The following is a 27,124-nucleotide window of genomic DNA, read 5'->3' as shown; positions in this document are numbered from 1 at the left end:
GATTTTACACATATTCAATGCAGATAATATATGGATTATGTAAAACAAATGGAATACCCAGAAAGTGCTATAACTTTCAGAAAAGTTTACACTTTTATTTGTTGTAAGTTTCTATAGTGAAGTAAAATTCTTGCAGTCATGCAGTAAGTTACTTTTTACCCCTTGCACAATACGGGAGACAATATGACTCCTCATGGGTTCACAAAAGAAAATGGCATGCACAGCACAGGTTTCTCCAATGAGTACCTTGGGAGCTACTGGTAGCTCTCCACCTACCTGTTAGTGGCACTCCTGAGCACAGACCAATCTACTTAATTGGAAGCAAAATAGAAAAGTGTGTATTCAAGAAGAAAAAGCGTTTATTTGCAGAACTCATAAACTGAGGATTGGAGGAGAATGATTGAATTTCAAAAATATGTTCAAAGTTGATATTTGAACAATATATCACACAGCACTGGCAGACCTATTTTTTATTATTGTTAACATGGTGTTTGGTGCATAGCAACTATGGTGTTCTGTAGTTCCTACAAATCTATATAGGATCAGCATGTTTTAGACACCATAAACTAATGGATAGGTGTCCAGACACCCCCAAAGGATATGTTAGTCTGTAGAACAGCCAGTTCTCAGTACCACTCTGAGCCCCTCTTACGAAGGAGCGAATAGTTTCTGGCACTATCGAACATGACGACCCTGACCCCTCCTGGGCCATGGAAAAGGCAAAGTACTTTTCACTCAGTCACTCGTGCTCTACTTAGTCTCAGAGAGATATACAGAATAAACAGTAGGGTCGTTTTTAATAAGCATTTATGGAACCTGCGTCATTCTAGTATAAAATATGTGTGCTGCAACAACCTTTAGACAGAAATATATGTAAATGGTTATAAGCACTAACAGAGTAAAGAAAAGGTAGAATTCTACCATAGTGCTAAAACAATGACTATATGTAGGGTAAACAACCTTTACAACGCAACTTTTACAACGTAGTGCCTTTACAACACGGTATTTACAACACAAACCATTACAACGCATTGCGCTGTGGGGCGCTCTAGGATAGGGAATAGATTTAATTTACTATCCAACACCTTCCCTACTATCCACGGGGACTGGAGTTGGAATAGTAAATTAAACTATTCACTATCCAGCACCCCAAAGCACTATGCGTTGTAAAGGCATGCGTTGTAAAAACAGCGTTGTAAAGGCATGCGATGTAAAAGTATGCGTTGTAATGTCATACATCCATATGTAGGCTTATGGATACATGACAGTCATAATAAGTACTCCTATGATGCTAACCCTAACTAGATGTACCTAGCATGTATGCAGGTGTATAGCCAAGAATCCCCCTAGGATAGAGCCAACCCCATTAGTTGATGTGAGAGAACGAAGAATCCAGTCTTGGTCTCGAGTTGGACATCCCGCGAAGCATGTCAAACCACTGTGTGCTGGAGTGTCTGCGTGCAGGGACCTCAGCATCTTGCATCACCATGTCATCATGGAAGCTTTTTCTCCTCTGGTTTGCCCAGTGAAGAGGTGAGGTTTATATACCCAAAAGATACTCTCGGGGCTTTCCATAGATATGTCATTGTACTGTGGGCATGTCGGCCAAGGATGACAATAGTGATAACTTTATACAAAGTTATTATGCAGAAGATGGTAATTCTGCAGTGATACTAAGAATCCTCATGCATAATAAATTAGGCTAGTTTTCAGAGAAAACCACAAAACATTTATTCAGCACCTAACAAGGTAAAAGTTCAGTGCAAGAACCGTTATGTATAGCAAGGTAGGACAAATGTAGGTAAACGGTCATGCAACTACCTAGGCCTATATCGGGGTACATTGGGGCTCATAACATCCACTCCTCATCTGACTGGATGACAAATTAACAAATGCTAACATATGCCTGATTAGAATCACAAACGATTTTTTTAAAACATGGTATGTGTTAAAAACAATTTGAGAGTAAAAAGCTCTGTAAAACCGTCTAAAGTAGTCAATATGTTGTTAGACCAGTTGAGCACACCAAAAGCCATATTGCTCAGTGAGAGCAGGAGAGGCACATAAAGCTAAAAGTATGTTTTCGAATTCCAATTTAGGTTGTTTTGGAAAAAAGGCCAAATTGTTCCCATCACATGGAGAGCCAAACATTTATATGTCTTGTGGGAGACGCAACATCATTGCTGCTAGCTTTTGCAGAGAACGGTCCCTGTAATACCTCTTGGATCAAGTCAATAGAGCAAAGGTGATCTTCTCCAGTTCCCACAGCCATTGCTGAGGAAGAACTTGTAATCTGTGAGCCTGTGATAGAGCCGGTGTCCACGCCGACAGGAGCTGAAGCATCCAGTGGGGGCTCTAAGAAAAGAATGCTGGCATCAACATAGGAATACGCAGAGGACACTGCAATATGTAGGCCTTTAATAGATCCAGAAGTTCATCACCATGTGTTCACGGCATCATTGCACAAGGAGTGCTTTTTCCATCTCTTTGGAAACTAGGATGTCCATTGCGTAGCAGGAAAATTAAAACCAGGATACCCACTGCAATTAGTATGACCAACGGAAGCTCTCCAAAAGCGCTTCCTAATAGGGAGTGTATGCATGCTTGATTAACTCCGAAGATCACGTGAAAAGTACTTAATAGTCCAGAACTTATGCTCTTAAATAGGTGTACAACCCCACTTGTATCAGACATGTTAAAGATACGACGTATGATTTGTCTGAAATGGAGCAGGATGTTTGTTCAGAGTAAGGTCTGTACTTCAGCCGAAGACCTTGCAACCTGGTGATCAAAAGTCTCTTGGACTGAAGTTAAGGCCACATCCTTCTGTAAAAGTAAGGCTTTCAGTCTGCTCAGAGAATCAAACCATATAAGGGAAACATTCAATGAAGGCCATAGTGGTGCCTCCATGACTGTGTGGGTCAGTGGAAACAATACTTGCATACAACAAGTAACACTGGAACTTACTGTGACCAGATATGCAATGCCTGGCAACATTCCACAACAACCTTGATCATTCAATGTCAAATAACTCCCATTTGAGAGTAGTTTGAACACTGGATGATTCACAGCGGCTGGGGATCCTATCAAGTGCCAAGATCAATTTGCAACAGAAGCATTGCAAGCTCCGTGAAGAATAATATTCTGACAAATTAGAGACCGTCTTTATGAATTGTCACAGTCTGAACATCTGAGAAAGATTCCACTGTCATCATTCCTGCATCTAAATCTTTAACGTAATTCCTATGATTCATGGATGTTTTCACTACCCAATACTTCATACCTGCCTACTTGGTGGTACAGTAGCCAATATTGAAATTGGAATGTTGTCACTGTCAATGTTATATGGCCATGGATTAACCATTCTGTGGAAGGTGGTGGATACATGTGGAGAGGTGCACCACAAGACAAAAGACTGACCAAGTTTATTTACGTTTTGAATTCCTTTATTTTAACGACATCATAATCATGGGCTCCAGACAACGCGTTTCATTTAATGGAGATTGAACTTTATCAGGGCTGAAAGTGACAATATAAATACCATGATTATACACATACACTGAAGTGGACACAATGTTACAAGATGACATGAACCATATACATTGTGAGAGACAATAAAGAAACTGCATCATATTACCAGATTAACATCAGAGAGAACTAGCTGACAACAAGTGACAAAATGACAAAACTAACCCTGGTCACAAGTGACATGTAATAAAACAACATGTATTAAAAATCTCCGACCCACTAAAGTGCATTACACAAATATAAACAATACCAGTACATTGATGCACAAACGCATGAAACAATTTTATAAAGTAAAATATTAAAATTCAAAAGAGGCCTGATGAGTACCACGTAATTGCATATGACAGTTACGGGTGAATAAGGGGTAAATGTGTTGATACTTATAGTCATTAGTATATTGGAAGACTAGAGAGCTAGCTAGTCCGTAGGACCACAGTTCATGTTTAATGGGTGCACCAGGGTTTCATCCTTTGTGGTGCATTGCTTCTAAATTGAAATTAAATTTAGCCTAAAAAGTATACAGGCATACGACAACATGAGGACATCAAAAATGTCAGGTGGGTGCTCCACAGCACAAGCAAAACAATGTGAAACACAACTACCCCATTCACTGGTGATTTACACAAAGTCTGTAAAAACAATTGCATACCTTATTAATTATGTGGACAGTGGTAATCCAAAGTATGGATGTGGTACTTGATTCACAACTTTGTAGGCCAATGCAGACTGAGACAATATCCTAGTATTCCATGAGTAGGGATTAATATCAAGCAAAGTCCTTTTGATGTGTCATGCTTGGGCTCCCGGATAAGGGCCCGGCATTCGTACCTGAATGGTAAAAGAAAAAGGAAGGATTTTGAGAGTGTGTTGGGCCACATCCTGGTCCACGATCCAAGAATAAGGACTAAAAGAAGTAAAGGGAGGTTAAAGTAGGGCCTGTAACCTGTGTCTGAGATGACTATTATGCATAGTAAGGGATAATGAGACAATGCGTGAAACTAGCAACTAGCGAGCATGGTGCAAAAGGCCACAGATATATATGGGTTTAAAATGAACTTGACGGGCATGTTAAGAAAGTACACCGAAACCGAGGCCCGAGCTGTGGCTAGGGTACTAAACTGTAGAATGTCCAGGACGCATTCTCAAGGATGGAGTACCGTTCAAAATATGGACTGTGGAATCTGTCGTTTTAGAAATAGTAACAAATTCAAATCACAGTAGGCGAATTAGACCTGTACTATAGGAAATCAGAGGCATGTGGCCAGGTGGTTGACGTATGTATAGCAAGGCTCATGCAGCTTTGTCCTGTGGGTTCATAATGTGATATGAAGTGACAGTCATTTGGAATAAATGTGAAAGGGCAGACAAACATCTATCCCCCATTGTGTGTGAGCGTATAAATGTGTAGCATCTAAGTAGAAAGCGCAGCGGGGATGAAACTAATGGGCAAGGAAAACGTTAGAATAAAACAAGAAAAAAAAGACTGAAAACTAAAGTAGAGGCAGGAAAAAAAATGCTACGTGAACACATATTTTAATCAAGGAAAACAAGAGTTCGGAAGAAAGACCTGATGGAAGCACGAGGATGTAATAGAAGCTCGAGAATGTGTGGAGTTACAACATATAATATAAAAACACAACCACAGAGACTCATATTTTAGTCAAAGAAAAACAACAGATAAGGAGACCCAATGAAAGCACGGAAATGCAGGTAGTTATAACATAAAAACGGAACCACGACAAGGACCCTCCAGTTTCGTGTCAATATGATTTACCTTGAGTGAAAATCATCAGCATCTAATCACAGGACCAGATGGTAGATCAGAGTGCATGTCCCAAATGCATCTTATTTGTACTGATGAACGCGTCATTGATGCAAAAAAAGGGGGTGGGGGAAGAAAATAAACAAAACAGAAGAGGACTCTGGTAGCAGGGTGGCTTTCCTGTTCTGACTGCACTTCCTGCCTCCTTATTCCACTCTTGTAGGCTCTTTTTAGGTCTCACCTACAGACAGCTTCTAACTGCCTGCTTTAAAAGACTAATTGTGGAAAACGCAAATACTTACAGCAGACCAGGGCATTGCTTACAATTGGCTGACTTTTTTGTCACTCACTTTCTTGTTTCTTATTTGATGATTTTCCTTCATCTTCTTGTGTTTTTGCCAGGGCTTAAATTGAGCCGGTGGTTTCTGGTGTTTTGTACCGGCACTTAATTGCAGGGACCTACACTTATACCAGCTGCAACATGGTGGCGCTCTTTTTGTAATTTAAAGATGAGCAGAAAAACAGCTGTTTGTTCAATATAAATAAAAAACAACTAATACCTGCCACCTTAGCCATTCTTAAAGCTTTGCCAGCCAAGAACAGTCTGAACTGTCACACTTGTAGCAGTGTGATGGTTACTAGTTGTGTGAGTACAGTTGCCATGTGTGGTGCAAACTGCGGTGGCCTCCAGATGAGGGATGCAGGACAATTTTTTGTTGTTGAATTTTTAACAAATATACCACTGGTTTTTCCCTCCCTTAGAGTATAGCTTCTTTACTATCCCTTTACATGGATGTCTTTCTATTGCTCACATTCAGGGAACCACTTTTTTCTTTTGCTTTCAGTACTCAGTGGGAGCGCGTGTGTTTTCTCTCTTTCTCGCTTGTGTACTACCCCTCCCTCCAAATGCCAGCTCTCAATGTTGCTCAGATTCTCCTCCCAAGCTCGTCTGTTTTTACCTGCTCCCCTCACAGACATATATATATATATTTTTTCATTCACCACCTCCAAGGCCCTTAATTGATTCCACTGCCTCCTTCCATTCCCCCACCTCAACTCCTTTCATCTCCAATCACTGACCCCTTCTTTGCTCCTTTCCCCCTCACTGCTAGGCAATGTTTCCATTTCCCCAGCCTGCTCTACCTTTGCCTCCATACCCCTCTTGCAGACTGTTTTAGGCCCAGTAGCTGCACTATGCTACCAGGTTGCCTGAACTTAAACAGTCCTTTGCTGCATTTTATTATGTATTTTAAAATGTTGCCTCCAAAATAGGGGGTTTGCCATCTTGGAATGGGAAATTTAAAGGAAGTGTGGCTATGGTATGCACAAGCACAGCTGATAATGCATGCAGGCATTCCAGTCATTACTCTTTTTTAGGCAATGCTGCACAGCCTTGACAAAGGGCATTTCCCCCATCTTTTGTGGATGCTGAAAAACATCAACAAAAAGCATTGACAAATCCAATAGGTATGCATTGGCAGTCAAAAGGTGAGACCCTGTGGCATTCCAATGCTTGTTTGTTTATTACTTTCATTCATGTTGCACAACAGACGCCCTGCTGTACAACATGGGTAAAAAACACTGACAAAGCCAAATTTTAAAGTTGCTCCAAACAGGAGCCCCTAAAATATTTCTTGACCGCGGAACCCTAAATCCTTCAGATGACACTGGGTAACCCACGTTGTGGAATGATTGGAAGATTCTGATCATTTTTTTTATGTTACTCTATGCTAGTCTTTGAACAATTTCTAGTTCTATTTATAAGGTTATGGCCTTGTGACATTTCCTGGTTGAAGAATGACTTGGGAATAAAGACACTCTTAGAACAAGATGTTTTTCCCTCTTTGTAAACCGTTTGTAGAGGTGGCAATAACTAAATCTTTGGGAAAGGTAAGACACCATTACATGACCAGAGTGAATCACGTTATAACATCTCTTGGAGTGTAATAGTATACCTAGGATATCTAGTTACATATTTAACATACACGTGCATAGAGATGTCCTGTCTAAAATGTACTTGATGTTGCACAAACTTAGCTCAAACAAGCAGCAGAACACTTTCGTAGACAAGTGTGGTGGTAAGACAGTAGGATGTATACTGTTTTTTCCATGGGACATATATGTACGGAATTATACAGTTGCACATCACATTGCATTTATGTACAATTTAGGAACAGAAGGATAAAGTAATTTGCCCAAAATCTCATTGAAATATCCTTTTGTGCTTTAACTGGCGGTTTTGTAAACAGGTAGAAAATAGGATTTTTTTTCCGAAACAGGCTAAGGGTCTTATTTAGAAATTGTAGGACTGGCTACTCCATTAAAAAACATGGAGGATGTACTTTTTCGCCATATTGCAAGTGCATTATATTCAATGCTGTATAAACACGGGGGATGGAACATCAGCCACACTTTGACGGAATACCCTCTCCACCAAAGCTCTCAATAAGGTCCTAGTCTTATCTAGCTCCACTTACTTATTTGTTTTGGAAAAAGAATTAAAATTGTACCAAAATGTAATAAGATAAGTAATGTTTCTTTTAAATCAGTATGTAAGAAGTTTGCTTAGGAGCAGTCTGTACAAAGTTATGTTCCTTATATTGAAATTTCTTTCTGGCTCCCCTTCCTAACACATTCGGCACAAATTAATTCAATCATCCCGTCGCTGAGCTCCAGGATTGTTCAAAAAACGTGCTCTTTAGATCTGCTTTCAGTAAGACTTTCCTCCAATTTAAATTTTGCTCTTGGTTGGTTGGTTTTCCCCAGTTCTAAATGCGAACAGAAAGGATTTTTTTTCACTCCTTCAATTCGATGTGACAGGCTCCTGACACGAATAATAGAAGCATTCCTTTCACAGGCAAATCTACTTAATTTAGCATGTCTCTGCGCTCTCAATGGTGGGATGGCAAGCCTGGAAACTCCACGATGCCCTTACGCTTGATAGCAATATGTAAGAAGAATTTAAATCTTGAAAAGCATTTTTGTATCAAAATATTAGAATTTTACAGATGCATATTGGACTTCTAATTGAAGGGTGATTTTCCTGCGATTTAATTTAAGTCAGACAACACAAAACCCAACCTTAATACAAAGGACTAAACTTAATTATTAGCATAAAGTATTCAATGCAAAGGTGTACAATGAGGTAAAATTAAAGTAGAATGACCAACAAGTAAGAATCCTACTGGGGTGTGCTAGCTAGCAGAAGAATTCTCTTAAGGAATACTCTCTGTCTTAATTTTTGATTTGAGAGGAGAACTTAAGAAACATTATTAGTTAGAGCTTGGAGGATGCCAATAGTAGGACAAAAAGTGCCATTGCGCAGGCAGGGTCTATTTAGTAGTCGAGCTTTAAAGCGATGACTTATGGCTCTGCGCCCTAGCATCATAGCCTTTATCGCTGGGCAATCGGAACTTTACGATGCTACACCAGAGATCTGTACACTTGATGTTATAATCTTCTGCTAATACTGTGATTTATTGTAATACCTATGCTCTTGCATTTGGTCCGTTCGGCCTACTGAGCCAACAATGTACGGACTGCAGAACTTCGTAATATTACTCTGAGGCACCTTCTAATTGTTGTACTGAATAATGCACTGTGGTTTCGTATAAATGATAATAAAAACGTATTGAAACAAAAAGTGTCAGAATATCCTATCGCCCTATTTAAAGTGTACAGGGCCTCTATGCTCTCTAAGTAAGATGGCTGGAACACTTTACTGGATGCCCTGCACCCTCCAACATCTAAATAAAGCCTAAAGTGTTTTTTAAATATATTTTTTTTAAATACTACTGTTTAGATTTCTTAAGTGCTGTCAAAACACCTGTTCATTTGTACTGATCCCACAATTGTAAGAGCCTACTTGATATGTTATTTACGTCTTTGCCTTTCGTTTCCTTTGCTTCTCATTTGTTCCTTTTTTAATCACTCCGAAGCTCTTTCACTTGCTCCTCAAGATGTCAGTTATTACTGGGTCACGTCCATGGTGAAAGCTATCATTTGCCAATTTTTTCTAGGGAATTCAGTTGCTGTTGCACTAAAATTGGGTAACCAAGTTGCTCACTTTGTACAATTGATTCACCAAGAGAACCGAGTCAAGCAGTCAGGATTTACTCCAGGAGATTATTTAGAACTTGTACTATAAGTGACAAAGCTATTTCACTCAATCAAATAAAATTCCAGGCAGCGCTCTATCCTTAACAAATAACCGGTCTTTAATTACGTGTAGTAAATGTAAGGCAGTTATAAAAATTATGCATACAAAAAAAGAAATGTCCTAGCACTTTTGAGATCTAGATCCATCTCCAAGTATTTTTAAAGCTCATATGCAGTGTGGAGATATACAAATATGGCATGTGAACTTATGGCAAATAATAGTTTAATGGAAAGCGTACGGGGATCTTGGCAAGCTTCTTGAACTCTACAGCCCAAGCACACGAGCTGCCAGCAACAGGTCATAATGCCTGCCTACTGTCCTAGGTCCTCGGTGGCTCTTGTTGCAAGGTAGGACAACTCAATAGGTTAGAGCCAAGTGGTTTTGTTTCTTATGAAAACAGTACCAAAATAAAGAAAATAGTAAATATACCAGTGCATTTAGTACAAGTTACTGGAAGACCAACTGGTCACAAATCAAGACATAGGAAATAGTGAAGGAATAGAATACATACTTGGTAGTATGCCTCACAGGGTACAAAACCTTCACAGGCCACCCCTTGAAACTAGACAATCTTCCTAAGGAGTTTAAATTGGCAGGTTTATCCATGCTATTAGAAACGCCCACTATATACAGAATCACCAGCTTGGATCATGAAACTTTAAAATAGGGTTAGCATCCAACTGTGTTTTCAAATAGCAATACCTCCAGCACCTTAAGGGCTAGAGACAAAATTCGAACTGTTCCAGATCTGGATGACCAACGAAAACTATCAGGACATTATGGTCTGGGTGAGTCCATGTATGAACTAGGCCTGGGCTGAAATATAATACTGCTTGTGGAGTTGGTGGAATTCAGCAGCTCCGCCTTACATGTGCAACACGAACGGCCACATGCATCATCCCGGCTGTTTGCGAATTCCAAATTGCGAAAAATAGCGAATCGCAATTTGGAATTCGCAAAACGGGATGCATGAATTTTTTCTAATAATATTAGCGATTCGGTAAAATTCGCATTTTTTACCGATTCGCTAATATTATGCGTATTCTAATTTGCTAATTCGCATCTCCCATTGATTCCTATGGGCCAAAAGGCCCATAGGAATCAATGGGAATTGCGAATTTGCAAATTAGGATTCACATAATGTTGATGCATTCCATGGGTGCAGGGGGGGGTCCAAAGGACCCCCCCCTGCACCCCTGAAATGTATTTTTAAGTGGATGTTTCACACACACATGTCCTAAGGACATGTGTGTCTGTAACATGCAAGTTGAAAAAATTCATTTTTTTGCTTTTTGAACAATTTTCGCAAATTAACACGAGGGTCAACCTCGTGTTAATTTGCACTTCCAATTTTCAAATTCGCTATTTTAAAAAAAATTATGCATTGCATTTAAGGAATCGCACAAATGCGATTCCTTAAATGCATTTGCAATTTTTAGAAATGCTAAAAATAGCGAATTATGCACAAAAGTTTGATGCATCCCAAAAACGGATTTTGCATTCGCAAACGGCCGATTTTTCCGATTCGCACCGTTTGCGAATGCAAAAAACGTTGATGCATGTGGGGGATAGTTCCTACAAAATTCTGCCATCCGGTGCATCGCGAATTATATTTCCGTTGCTGCATGCAAGACTTGTTTTGGCATACGCTGGGGGGTGTGACAAGATGTGTCATCCGCTAGCGAATGCACACGAGATTTGCTGCCCGCTATTGAGGCTTCTGGTCATCATAGAGCTTTTCAGCACAGTTATTGTAAAACACAGGTGAGTGTGTGCGGATGCGACTGCTTCTCGACCAGATTCTCTACTTGAGAAGCAGCTAAATACACTTGATAACATGTTTTCAAATGAATAATAATATTCCACTCCAACCTACCGTACAAGTTGTTCTTTAGTGTGAAAATCATTTAGCTTTAGTTTTTTGTTCTTTTTCAACAAGAATAAAGTGCCCCAGAGACTCCTATTTCCTCTTCCTGTCCAACAGGCTTCTCCCAGTGCTTTGTACATCTCCTGATCACTTTTTATTTAGATTTTGAGGTAGGACCTGCTCTGAGTATCACCACCACTTCCGGCTTCCATATTTGTCACCCCCACTACGACCTACATCCACCACTAACTCATTCAAAGTATGTACTGCAATGTGGCATTCGTCGACACACGCTCCTAACTCCAATTCTTCGGGGATTGGCAGCGGCACCAGTGGTCCACAAATAAATTATCCTTTCCAGTTTGGTACTTCTGTATGACTAGCATGCAGGAAGGTAACATTGCAACCTGCTCCACTTACCACACAAGCGTTTATCGAGGTAAGCCCGATTCACACTATGCTACCAGAGGTCAAACAACCCATATAAAAAAAATCACGCAATATGGTGGGAGGCGCATCTTAAAATTATTGCTGCAGACGGTAGTGATGATGAGAGATGGGAATGAGCTCCGATCATGGTGGAAGGTGATGAGGAAGAAGAGGGTGACAGCCTTACACAAAGCTCCCCAGCAGTGTGCCAGTATCACCCGCCTGAGCAACCTTGAAATGGTACAAGAATCAGATGGAGACACCACAGCATAGAGTGACTGCCCCAGGAACCACACTGAGTTTACCACCTCTTTGGTCTCTCCGGAAATTGCCTGTGTCAGTGGCACTGGGAAACAAAATCTAGGCTACTATTACAGGCATATTTAGGCAGGAGGAGCCCTACAAATCCAACCAGCCAATGTCACATTTGCACAACAGGAAGCTGGCTAAAATGTTAGCGCTGGACCTCTTCCATTTATTTTTCTATTCTGAAGGAGTATGATTTTTAAAATTTGTGGCAGCCATTTGGCCAAAATAATAGGTTCCCTGCTGGACCATTTGTGCCAGAGTTGCTGTTCCAGCAATCCATTATGGTGTGCTGCAATTGGTTGAACAAGCTTGACAGCAGAGTGCTGTTCATACTATCAACCTGACAACAGACATGTGGACCAGTTGTCAACCTGATTCCAATATGGCTTAGGAAGATTGAGAGGTAGCAGCCATCACTTCATCTATTCAGGTCACAGAACCATGAAGTGAAATAAACTAGTTTAGTTTGTTACTAATATCTACAGAAGATTAGAATGTTTAGAATAGGTTGTTGTAGGCAATAGAGGCATAGATGTACCGCCCTTAGTTGTCAATATAGTTAAAGAGAGTAGTAGGACAGGGTGTGACTAACTGGTATACACTTTGATAAGTGGATTAAATAAATCAGGAGGTCACACTAAATGAAGCAGTGCAAAGTAAAACACAAAGAAATATTTCAGGCATAAACTATTACCTTTTAATTATTTTAATGATAAAAAGAATAGCCTATCCTCTCCACCCACAACAGGCCCACCCCTCTTCCCAAAGAAATCACCCCAACCAATATCCAAAGGAAAAAACTTAAGTCCAAAGTCCAACTTCCTGTTCCCTTTCCAATAACCTCCCTCTTCACCCACAACAAAAGTTCCTCCCACCAAAGCAAATAATAGGACAAGCATTGGCAAATGTAATAGGATTTGCCTATGTGATTAATAATAAAAGAAAATTGTAAGTTTTAGCTTGGTGAGAAGTTGAGCAATATAAATGAAAGGACCGTGAATGACAAATAGAGTAGTTACTTACTTATCCACTTTAAACACACGTTGGACACCACAGGAGATTAAAAATGCTATGTAAATGTAAAGACAATACTATATAGTAACACTAACATCACAAAATCACTAGGGCCAGAGCTTTTCACTGCAGGAAGAAACTAAAAACTCTGCAGACAAACAGGGTAGGAAGAAAATATACCTTCTCCGCAATCAAAATGTTTTGCAATACTTTTCGCTTACATACATTTTGATATCACAGTCACTATTCTCAAAACAGCAGTTATTTCAAGGGGGTATAGATAGATTAAAACTATTCTAAAACATTGCATTATTTTATAAATGCTGATACCTTAAATTGAAAATACTTCTTAGAAAGACATATACATATTAAAGATGTCATGTGCAATATTTTTCTGCATTGCTTAGGAGCTTCCAGGGGTTCATTGCAATGAAACAAAATGGCATTTATGTGCTAAGATACAAGACAAAATCATTATTTTCATATTTAACATTTTCAATGTGACTGTTTGTCTCTTTTCATTGATAACATTTTCAATACGATTTGATGTATATGTCCAATATTCATTCTTAATAAACTTAATTTCTTTTTTTCATTTTGCCTGGTATCTCTTTTGTCTGAATGAGCTAAAGTGTGAAAGATATTGATAATAACGGTACAGAATAGAATGCATAATTTGTTTTTGCTCATAAAGCATAATTCAGTACTCCAATTCTGTGCACTTCCAGGGGCGGGGGATTTCGAAGCAGGGAAAATTGGAGGGTGTTGGAGCCATGTTCAACATATGTAAATAGAAACATTAGAGTAATTTCCTCCCTGAGTTTTTTCTCTCCAGAACTGCATCAAGGAGAATACACAGTTACAATCCCGAATTACTGTGAATTGTAAAAAGGACCAGAGGTTAAAGACTAGTGCCCGGACCTCATACAGTGTCTGTGTAATTTAAATTTTCTTTGAATACTTACAGGACATTCCAGAGCCTGCTGTCTTCTGCCTGTGATGACTGCAGTTTACATCTGCTGTGAATGCCTCAGACAGCTTTGTCCTTCTGGGTGCTGTGACGTTTGCGCTCGGCTCGGAGTACACAGCCCCCAGGGACCTGACACCAGGGGACGTGTATGGGATTATGCCCTCCACAAGAGATGTCAACAGCAGGGCACATGAGAGTCCTAGTGGAAACAGCACATCAGACTCCCTCTGTGCAATCTGATGAGAAGGCACTCTGAATAAAGTTTAACGCTAACATAACAACAACCTATTTTTCCTTTCAACTCATTTTCTGGGGACCTTTCGTTTTAAACGATGATAAAATGCTCAATGATGATCATGTTTGTCTAAGAAACTATTTCTGTGTGTCACCCTTTGTGGCATTTACATTGGTCAAAGAAAGGAAGTTTGTTTGTTGGTGAAGTGAAATGACTTAGCGTACGCAGATTGTAGATAAAATGCAGGTTTAATTATCCATTCAACCCCTTAGGCAATCAAGGACCAACTCCTTCAGCAACCAAGTTATTCTCCTCTGCCACCTGGATTCTACATTCCAGAATCCAGTAAGCAAGGTTATGTAACATTTGCATTTAAAGGAATATGTATCATTAACAAGATATAACATATCTCCTTTCCTAAATAACTTAAAACAAGTTGTATTATTATAACATTAAGATTTGTTAATAAAAGAAAGTGTTAATAAGAAGATATAACATAATAAGTTGAATTTAATATAGAATACATGTCCGATAAAATATATAACATATTTTACAAAAAAAATGTTATGTGCATTTATAATCTTTCATCCATATGGGTTTGGATTTAGTACGAACACTCTTTTCCTTTACTTTTCCATTTGATGCCAACCCTGTAGAATTTGTAGATTTAGATTCTGCATCAACACATTTTTGATTTGCAAGAAGTTTACATTCTAAATCATTGCATTTCATTATACTCCTTGTATTCCATTTCTTACCGTCATCTAACATGACTACATTTCCAACTGCATAAACAATTTGTTTTGGTTTGGACCATTTGGAATAACCTGGTTTCTTGTTCCCCATTTGTTGTGTACGTACCCACTCACCACTTTTAAATGATTTTGATGACGCCTTAACTTTGAGATTATGATCATGAATATATATTTTTTTATATTTTTTAACTTTATTCAAAATTTCTTTGTTGTTTTTAACTGTTATGTCATCTTTCTTAGACATCCAAGTAGGCTTGACTTTGGAACCTGCCTCACGTTTTTTTTAACAGAAAAAAAGGAGATATCCCAGTGGCTGTATGTGGAGTATTCCTGTAAGACCATAACATGTTTTTGACAGCATCTTTGCAATTGTCACCATTGTTGTTTGCTAGTTGAATACATTCTTTTAAAACTCGGTTAAATCGTTCTACTAAACCATTTTCTCTTGGATTATAAACCGAGGTAGTGTTATGTTTAATATCAACCACTTTAAGATAATCGGCAAATTCACTTGCTATGAATTGTGGGCCATTATCTGAAAGAATTATACTAGGGTATCCTTCTCTACGAAAAATTTCCTCACAAAAATTAATTATGTTGGAAGCTTTAATGTCTTTTACAAAAGCAACTTCAGGCCATTTAGAATGGAAATCCATTACAACTATTGCATATTTGTCCTCAATTCCCTTCACATGAAAAGGACCGCAAATATCAATAGCAACCTTGTCCCATGGTTTATCAGGAAAAGAGGTTGCAGAAATGGTGGTTTCTTGTGATTTGTGAGATTTATCACTACACATACATGCTAAACAATTTCGAACACATCTTTCTATGTCTTTGTCCATGCCAATCCACCAAAAATCATTTCTTGCTCTCCTTTTCATGCTAGTCATGCCACTATGTCCTTCATGTAATACCATTAACATTTTTTCCTTAAGCGATGACGGTACTACTAACCTGTCACCTCTCCTAAGAATACCATCAACATATGATAGTTCTCCCCATACCATTTTATAGTCGGCTAAATCAGTCTTGTTCAAGGTAGATGGATTTATACCTTCATGCAACTTTTTGATCAGATGTTGTAAAATATCATCTATAGCTACAGCTTCAATCCATTCCTGTTCTTTCAATGCATTATTGCTTGACTCCTCTATGCTGGCTATTAACCACTCGTACTTTTCTTCATCTACATCAACCGTATCACAGTTTAATGGAAGGCGTGATAGACAGTCAGCATTTATGTTTTTATGACCAGGTACATATTTTATCTTGAAATTGTATTCTTGCAATCTGTATGACCATTTTGCTATTCTAGGTGTGGCTTTCGAAGCACCTTTTGTAGTAAATATGTCAATTAGTGGTCTGTGATCTGTCCATAGTTCAAATGCTGTTCCCCAAATAAATGTCTTGAAGTGATCCACTCCCCACCAACACGCTAAGGCTTCTTTTTCAATTACTGAATAGGATGGTTCAGCCCCTTTAAGCGTGCGAGAAGCAAAGGCAATGATTCTCTCAGCACCATCATTGTCTCTTTGCATAAGAACAGCACCTAAACCATAAGCACTTGAATCAACTACTATTATAGAGGTATGATTAGGATCATACGGTTTCAGAGCAACTGCCTTGGTGATGTCTTTTTTTATGTTGTCGAAAGCTTGTTGACATAAGGTGGACCAATTAAATGACACACCTTTCTTCATCAGCATTCTCAAATCATGTACCTTGTCAGCAAAGTTAGGAACAAACTTGGAATAATATTCCGCAAGTCCCAAGAAGGACCGTAATTGATCTTTATTCAGTGGATGTGGTGCTTTTTCTATAGCATCCAATAACTTCATTTTTGGTTTAACTCCTTCATTGGAAATAGTGTGACCTAGATAATCAATTTGTTTTACCCCAAACTTACATTTTTCACCACACACAGTTAAACCAGCATTTTGAAGTTTACTAAGAACATTATTCACGTTTTTATCATGAGAAGTTAAATCTTTACCCCAAATTAGAACGTCATCTTGAACATTCTTACATGTTTTTCATCTTTCAAGATATTGTTTATGACTCTTTGAAAAACTGAAGATGCAGATGCTAAACCAAATGGCATCCTCAGATATTGGAAAGCACCTTCGGGAGTGATGAAAGATGTTAAATGTCTGGATTCATTATGCAAGTTTATCTGATGATATGCATTTGACAAATCTATAGATGAAAAATACATAGCATCCTTAATACTAGATACCATTTCATTTATGTGTGGAAGGGGATGACGGTCAACCCATATGTTGTTGTTCAAGTCTCTCAGGTCCACACACATCCTAATTTTTCCATTGGGTTTTCGAGCCAAAACAATAGGACTAAGCCAATCAGAAGCCTCGATAGGTTCAATCACTTTAGCTTCACATAGTCTATTTAATTCTTCTTTCAATGGGCCTCGTAAATTAAAATGTACGTTTCTTACTTTATGTACAATAGGATTGTTGTCAGATTTGAGAATTATTTTGTGCTCAAATTTAACTAAACATCCAAGATCTTTGCTAAATAATTTGGGAAATACAGATTCCCATTTGTAGGACTGATTGTCATCAGTTAGCAAAACTTGATCAATATAATCTTTGGATAATAGTATTTGATCAGGATGATTGGGGTCTAATATCAAACCCATTTTCTTTGCATCCTTCCATCCTAAAAGAGCACGTCCTTGCTCAACTACATAAACGGGACTTAAACAAGATCTTCCTTTGAATGTTAACTGAGCATCAAAATATCCCAACATAGGTAGTTTTATACCACAATACCCTTTAGGACATATATTTGAGTAAATCAAAGTTGGTTTGCTCCCATTTTCCCACATGTACTTATCTATGATGGTATATGGTGAACATATACCACTTGTGGGACACCCCCGCGTCGCACGGCCACCAGCTGCTGCGTGTGTCTCCCTCTGCCTGCCCTCTGCCTCGCCGCCGGCCTCGCTGACGCCGTGGTCGCCCCCCTCTGGTTTACCAGTTGTTTTGCCTGATATTTGTGCTTGTTTATTTTTGCCGTCTGCTCGTTTATTTAGCTGTTTTTCTTTGTTTTGCCCATAATTTGTGCCTGCATTTCCTTCTGCCGTAACTCCGTTTTTCCTTCTGTTTCCTTCGTTTTGCCCTCCATTTGTGCCTGTTAATTTAATTTGCATCCTCTGTGCCGTGTCCAGTTTCCTTCCTGATTGCCCGCCTACCTCGCCGCCCTCCGCTCTCGCTTCCCGCCACCGCCATTGGCCCCGCCCCTTTTCTCTTCTGTTCCCTCCCCGCTCCCGCCTCCCAGCTGCTCCGCCCACCCGCGCACTTCGCCTTAAATGGCGACCGTGCGAACGCGCAGCGGGCGCGCCGATTGTGCGCCGAAGGCACGCCAAATGTAAGCCCGTCTGCGCCCGTCCGCGACCGGATCGCGACCAGCGCCAGGACCCCTGGCCCACGAAGACCCCGACCTACCCGCCTGACGTACTCCGCCGCAACCCTCATCGCACTCAACACCGGCCGACTTCCAGACTGCCACCAAGCCACTCCACGACGCACCCACGGACCTTTCAGCTGCCACGCCTGCAAGTTCACCTGCACCCGGACCTGCCCCGCACCAGCACCCGCCAAGTCGAACACCAGCAGCACCCACCTCAAGTGCATCCTGCTCAACACCCGCTCCGTCCACAGACACGCCATCGAACTCTGGAACCTCCTAGACACCACAGCCCCTGACGTTGCCTTCCTCACGGAGACCTGGATGAACGCCTCGTCAGCTCCTGACATCGCCATCGCCATCCCAGAGGGCTACAAGATCGTCCGGAGGGACCGAAACGCCAACCAGATGGGAGGAGGCATCGCCATCATCCACAGGAGCACCATCCGTCTTACGACCAGCATCGACAACACTCTGACCAGCGCCGAACACCTGCATTTCCAGATCCACACCAACCCGAACACCACCCTCAGAGGCACCCTGATCTACCGACCCCCTGGACCACGCACGCAATTCAGCGAGGACATCGCCGACTTCGTCAGCCCGCATGCCCTCCCCTCCGCCGACTACATCCTCCTCGGGGACCTCAACTTCCACCTGGAGAACAACAACGACCGCAACACCAGCACCCTGCTCGACAACCTCGCCAACCTGGGACTCAAGCAACTGGTGTCCACCCCCACCCACCTCGCCGGACACACACTCGACGCAGTCTTCTCTTCCAGCACAGACATCGACTTCAGCCACGCCACAGAGCTTCAATGGACGGACCACAGCTGCGTCCACTTCACCTTCAAGAGAACAACGACCCACCAACACCAGCAACAGGCCGCCCGCAGAAGCTGGAACAAGATCACAGCAGACCAGCTCGCCACCTCCCTGAGCCAGCACCCTCCTGCCAGCTCAGCGAACCCCAGCCAGGCCGCCGACAACCTCACGAAGTGGATCAGCAACTGCGCGGACGAACTCGCCCCACTGAGGACCCCGCCTAGCAGACCCGGCAGCAAGAAGGCCCCATGGTTCACCGACGAACTCAAGAGCTCCAAGAAGAACTGCCGAGCCCTCGAGAAAGTCTGGAGAAGGGAACCGACACCAGACAACAGGACCTCCTTCAAACTTGCCACCCGGAAACACCACCAACTGATCCGCGCCGCCAAGAAAACAGCATTCAAGGACCGGTTGGACAACAACGCACACAACTGCAAGGAACTCTTCAACATCGTGAAAGAGCTTTCCAACCCCAGCGCAGGAAACAACGACATCACCCCATCGCTAGACCTCTGCAACTCCCTCGCTTCATACTTCCACAACAAGATCGCGGACATACACAACAGCTTCAACAACCAACCAACGCACACCAGGACCGAACAACCACCCCCCACCACCACCCTCCACGCCTGGACCCCGATCAGCACCGAAGACACCATCCGCACGATGAACTCCATCCACTCCGGATCACCGACCGACCCCTGCCCTCACCACGTCTTCAACAAGGCCGACGCTGTCATCGCACCCCACCTGCGAGACATCATCAACACATCCTTCGACACCACCATCTTCCCGGAGAGCTGGAAGCACGCCGAACTCAGCGCTCTACTCAAGAAACCAACAGCGGACCCCACCGACCTCAAGAATTACCGCCCCATCTCGCTCCTCCCGTTTCCATCCAAAGTCATCGAGAAGACCGTCAACAAGCAGATGGCCGCCTTCCTCGAGACGAACGGATCCCTCGACCCCTCACAGTCCGGCTTCCGAGCCAATCACAGCACCGAGACCGCCCTCATCGCCGCCACCGATGACATCCGAACCCTGATGGACAATGGAGAAACAGCGGCCCTCATCCTCCTAGACCTCTCCGCGGCTTTCGACACGGTCTGCCACCGCACCCTAGTGCAGCGTCTCAACAACGCCGGAATCCAGGGGAAGGCACTGGAATGGATCATCTCCTTCCTCGACGGAAGAACACAGAGAGTCCGCCTACCACCGTACAAGTCAGAGGCCTCCGAAGTCATCTGCGGCGTCCCCCAAGGATCATCTCTGAGCCCCACCCTCTTCAACGTCTACATGAGCCCCCTCGCGGCCATCGTACGCAAACACAACCTCAGCATAATCTCCTACGCCGACGATACCCAGCTGATCCTCTCCCTGACGAACGACCCCGCCGCCGCCAGAGCCAACCTGCACGAAGGGATGAAAGAGGTAGCCGAGTGGATGACGACCAGCCGCCTGAAACTGAACTCAGACAAGACGGAGGTCCTCATCCTGGGCTCCTCGCCCTCCGCCTGGGACGACTCCTGGTGGCCCCCCGCCCTGGGCACCGCACCCAAACTGACAGACCATGCACGCAACCTGGGCTTCATCCTGGACTCCTCCCTCTCCATGACCAGGCAAGTCAACAACGTCTCCTCGGCGTGCTTCAACATCCTACGCATGCTACGGAAGATCTTCTGGTGGATCCCCACCGAGACCAGGAAGACCGTCACCCAGGCCCTCGTCACCAGCCGACTGGACTACGGCAACGCCCTCTACGCCGGGACCACCGCCAAGCTCCAGAAGAGACTCCAGCGGATCCAGAACGCCTCAGCCAGACTCATCCTCGACATCCCACGAACCAGCCACATCTCCGGACATCTGAGAGACCTTCACTGGCTCCCCGTCAACAAAAGAATCACCTTCCGCCTCCTCACCCACGCACACAAAGCCCTACACGACCAAGGCCCGAGCTACCTCAACAGCTGAGTCAACTTCTACGCTCCCAAACGCCACCTCCGATCAGCCAACCACGCCCTCGCCGCCGTCCCCCGCATCCGAAGAGCGACTACAGGAGGAAGGTCCTTCTCCTACCTGGCCGCCAAGACCTGGAACTCCCTCCCGACCGACCTGCGCCTGACCCAAGACCACCTCTCCTTCAGGAAGAAGCTGAAGACCTGGCTGTTCGAGCAGTAGCGGCACCCCCCCCGCCCCCCAGCGCCTTGAGACCCTACGGGTAGGTAGCGCGCTCTATAAGTGCCAATGATTGATTGATTGATTGATTGAGTCTGCCCATAGTGCCATGTCATCATTATTTATCCTCACAATGCACTTAGGTGGTTGATAATCTTCAGAAATTTCATAAATAGAATCATCATGTATGACCATCACTTCAATCTCTGTTTTATCATTTTCATTATCATCATCTTTGCTATCACTATGAGGTTCAATGAGATTAACTGAACGTTTCCAATTACTATTATCACCAGTTCGGCACCATTTGGCAAAATGACCTATCTTTTTGCATTTGCTACAAATGACTTTAACAGCAGGACATTTATTGAAATCAGCAGTGTGTTTCTGACTGCCACATCTGAAACAAATACGCTTGCTGAAACTACTTTTATTTTTTGAAAAATTAATTCTTACATCTTTGTTATCAGATCTAAAATCAGTCTTCTTTTTGCTATTGTTTATTACACTAACACTGCTGGATTCGTCACTATCTTTCTGTTGTGTGGAACTTAATTCTTTAACATAATGAGATGTGTTTTCCATTTTCCTAGCGGTGTCCAGAGTTTTTTGTAAAGAAGGATTTTTTAGCTCAAGTAAACGCTCTTGAATTTTTATGTTTCTGATTCTATTGATAAATTGATCTCGAATTATCTCTTCGTGTAGATCTTTAAACTTGCAGGTTATTGCCAAAGACCTCAAACAAGCTACATATTGTTGGACATTTTCTCCTTGTAATTGTGCTCTTGAGAAAAACTTATGTCTTTCCACCACTATGCTTGTTTTTTTCCATAATTTTCTTCCAAGGCTTTTAAAGCTTCAGAATAAACATCTATGGATGCATCGTTGGAACTGGTTTCACTAGTTTCACTACTTTCATCTATAGTGTCAACAACAGTAGACACCACACGATTTATTACTGGTAAGGTTTTTAGAACCTTCCTACCTTCTACTCCTAAATTGTGTTTTAGTAAAGCTAACTTTCTAGAAGGTAAAAATACATCTCCTCCAATAGCCTCTAAGTAGGTTTCAAACGATTCGGACCAATCCTCCCAATTCATGGAAGGAGAACCAGGATTTTGTAGGAATTTGGGAGGAGCTGTAACTGAAGAGTTAACATCCATAATGACTAAATTCACTTACATATAGGAGAAAACAATTATATTCAAAGATATGCATATATAAAAAAAAACTAAAATAAATAATGTAGTCACCAATGTCAGTTTGAATAAGATGTAGTAGTTCAAATTTGTTTCATATGTGCTTAATCCATGCATAAATATATATATATATGCTGAATTACGATGAAATTATAATATTCCATTTGATTCTGTTTTCATTAGTATTTAAGTTCACCTGTTGTAATGATTGATGTTATTATGCTTATCATAAAGTCTTCACTGTTGTGCTTCGGAAATTAGTTTTAGTATAATGCTTCGTTAAAATCCGAGTAAAACGATGTTTTCGTGTTGCTATTTGCCGATATACGCTATTTGTGTATTGTTGCCATGGCGATTGAAGATGGCCGCCATGCGTCGAGGACGTTACGTCGTGGAGATGCGCAGCGTTCAGGCGATTTAGCGTTGAGGCGTGATGATGCCAAAACAATGACACGTGAGACTGATTGCCGAGGTACGCGTGCAGCGTACTTGAAAGTCAATAAAGCACGCGAGTGAATATTTGTAAGTAAACGCTGCAACGATTATGTTATCTTGTATTAACGATCTCCAGTTTCTTTTCGTAAGGCAACAGTTCAATTCAATTCACGATTAATCCAACAGTGAGATAATAGCTTAATCCAGTTTACGATTAAAATGTAGAAAAGAACCACGTTTTAAGTTCACATTCAAGCGTTTGCTCGGTATGAAGGTTAAAAATGTTGTTGTTTAAACATGAAGACAGGTTAAACATTAAGTAGATTACAAATCGTGCAGAAATTGATTTTAGCTATAGATAGCTATATTTAAATGTACCTTGAAATTTGTAGTTATCAGCCTTAGGGGTTGAGAAATTTTTCAGGGAGTTGAAGATTATTTCATCAGTGATTCTTCACGAATTCCATTATTTCTCCTTAAATTCAGTATTGAGACTCTTTATATCGATCCCATCCTCGTGGCCACTGAAATGACTTAGCGTACGCAGATTGTAGATAAAATGCAGGTTTAATTATCCATTCAACCCCTTAGGCAATCAAGGACCAACTCCTTCAGCAACCAAGTTATTCTCCTCTGCCACCTGGATTCTACATTCCAGAATCCAGTAAGCAAGGTTATGTAACATTTGCATTTAAAGGAATATGTATCATTAACAAGATATAACATGAAAAACATTAGTTTGCCAGTCCACCCATCTAAGTACTCGCGTAAAAGGGACTTGCGTGCCACAGATTTTAATATACCTTCCCATAGTTTAACTTTTTTTAAAGATACATTCTGGTATCCCAAATGTAAATGTACAATGTCACCCATGTCGTTCCATAGAATGGACATGTGTGATCATCACAAATGTGGGCATATGTCTACTAAAATCTACAGCACAGCACAAATAGTGACAAATTATACAGCAGTGTAATGACTAAGAGTTAAGGGCTATGATGTCATTGGTGATGCTTGTGTAAAGAAGACATAAAGGGGATCTGGAAAGAAAGATGCATGGGAGAAAGAGGCAGATGTATGGGGCTCAGGTGAGAGGGCCACAGAGGCAGACAGACAACTCTGCTTGATTTGTTTTAAAAATGATGTTCTTCCTGGGCCACAAAGGAGTAATTAACAGGGCCTTAGAATACCATGCTCACAGTGCAATGATACACAAGAAGACTTAAAGGGGGGGGCTAATTCTGTCCCCGGGATCAGGAACACACACTTGAAATGCTTACATCCACGGGGAGATTGGTTTGTAAATGCAGACTCACACAGCATCCAGTTTACAAAGACTATGAACTGTGTTCACTGCCATGTAAAACAAGCACACTTGAAATGCATGCACATTAAATAAAATACGTTGGACAAAGAAAATGAGAAGTTTACTTAAAAGGTGTTGGAGAAAAAAAAACATGCGGCTCACAAGCACTCTTGAAATGCGTGCTGACACACAGACATTAAATAAAAGACAATGGACCAACAAAAAACTAGTTAGGAAGAGATAAATGGTAAATTCTGTGCAGGCAAACCTAATAAAAAAAGATCCACCCACCAAAGTAGTTTGAAAGGAGTACTTGGACTATGGGAAACTGATAAGAGAAAAACAAGAAAAGAACAGGAAATAGTATGCAACAACCAATGGAAATGGAGGAAAAGTAAATGGCAAGCACCTTTTAAGATATATTAAATATAATACATTTTGGACGCACAGCACGAGCACTGTGCAGGCAAAACCTAAAAGGGCATTAGAAGGCATTATCAATATGGTTGTGAAAGCGTGCCATTTCTCGGTGAAGCAGCGCCAGCTTGCAAAGGACACGGCATTGGAAGTGGTCTGGGTATAATGAGGGGGGGCAGCAGTGATTGATCAGGATCCTGGCTGCCGGTGGACTGCTGATGCCGTGGCCAGTAGAGGTGCTAGCCCCTGGCTGGAGGTACTGGGCTCCGGGGCAGTGGCAGATGCCTCCACCTCCTCCTCCTTCTTCTCCAAATCCAACAGCCGGTGATATTCAGCCTGGATGGCCTCCATCCATTACCACCACAGCCAGGCTGCTATCTCCTGCCGAGATGGTGAACATGCAGGAGTAGCTATTTCAAGAAACAAAAATGTAAATAATGCTAAGTGTTAACACTTGTTTATATAGTGGCACAGTAGCAGTACATTGCTGGTCCTCTAGGACCATTTGGATTTTTGATGTGATTAGTCAAGGGGCCAAGTTTTTCCAACACACGCATCCCATAAAAGCACTGACGGGCTGCAAGCAATTAAGACAGATTAAAACTAAGTGATTTTTTTCATTTAAAGGATTTCCTAGTAAAAAAACTAAACAGACACTCTGTGTGTAAAAAGAAAAATTTATTATCTCCCGCTAATGAGCAAGGCATTATGCAGCATGCTTAATATTATTCTTGTTGGGCAACATTAATGAAGGCATGCTAGCATTGGGTACTTTGCTAGTCTCTGCAGTGTGCAGATGGGGCAACTGCAATTGATCATTTATTATTTTACCTTAGTTCCAATGGCCCTGTTCTTCTCCGACTGCCTTCCAATTCTACCCTGACTCCAAAGAGGCTGATGAATAATAATAATTCTATGTCACACAAGCCATATATAAAACGTAGAAATCCAGTCTGCCGTAAGTAGACAGTGGGAAAAATGATGCACTGCAGTACAGGGAGAAAAACAAGATAAATATATATATTGGCACGTTCATCACAGAGTATCCCATCTGCCAAACTCTAAAGCAGGAACTTAGTCCCACTTTACTCCCTTGCCCATTATCACACATTATTTTCAACAAATAACTTTGATTGGCAGTAATGAAAGCTACTCTACAGCATGGTAAATTTGAGGGATTAGGCTAGGTAGAGGTTTTGCTATTGTATAATGGGGTGTCACTGATCATCATGTGCAAAACTTTACCTTAATCATTCACCGTGGTTGACAAATGACAAAAGTGAAACATTTGAACAGGCATTATGGAAGCCATGAAATAAATATACATAAATAAGTTGGCCACAAAAATGTGGCACATGCCAAGAATGGATTTTTCAATTTTTTGGGCAGGCTGGGACAGAACTTAGGGAAGAATAATGGAGTGAATACTAGTATGAAGTGACTGAGTGGGCACTGGGAAACACACCTTGTTTTCAGTTTGCAAAGGCATTGAAATCTTTGTAATGCCACATTACCTGAAGCAGACGAACATTGCACAGCCAACACTACAATGCTGAATTGAACCAAGCTGCAGTTAAATCACGGGAGATGAAAAGCCATGGGCAAGGAGGGGATGAATGATGACGTGTGGAATATCTTTCTCGCTTAACAAAATTCAGTATACTTAATTTGTTAATAGGCAAGCAATGTGATTTACCACCAACCCTCCTTGCCACCACTGGGACTCCCCCTCCAACAGCCTCCTTGGCCGTCTCTGGAGCACCTGCACTGCTCATGCTACCAGCCCAGTCACTGGTAATCTGTACGGCTAGAAAAAGAAATACACATTTGAGATGTCACATTTGTCTCCTAAGTATTTTTTTTTTAACAAAGTATAACCACAATACCTAACTACAATTCGGTTAGCAGTTACCTTCTACCATAGCTATCACTTTGGGAGGTTTGTTGGTTGACACCGTTAGAAAAGCCAGGTAGTCAAGTCAACCAAAAACTTTTTTTAATGGAGGGGCAGAGCTTTGAATGCTCTGAGTCATTGAAGTGCAATGAAAAGGTGGAATGGCCAATGAAGGACATATGGTCTTGGTTGGCAAAAGCAATGCAACCTCATACATTCCTGGCATGCTGAACTGTCATGGAAACTGCTGGTATACCGTATAAATGAATAATAATACAAGACTGGGGATCCATGACCATGGCCTCTCTAATGTTGTGACTGTTTGAGCATGAGCAAGAAAAAGAATGTCTTTTCTACAAACATGTGTAGTGAATAATAGCTTACTTGAGCCTGCAATCTTCACAGAA

This window comes from Lissotriton helveticus, chromosome 4_1 (genome assembly GCF_964261635.1).
Source record: "Lissotriton helveticus chromosome 4_1, aLisHel1.1, whole genome shotgun sequence".
In the NCBI taxonomy this organism is placed as follows: domain Eukaryota; kingdom Metazoa; phylum Chordata; class Amphibia; order Caudata; family Salamandridae; genus Lissotriton; species Lissotriton helveticus.
The sequence above is the reverse complement of the archived record's forward strand: the minus strand, read 5'-3'. Positions refer to the sequence as shown.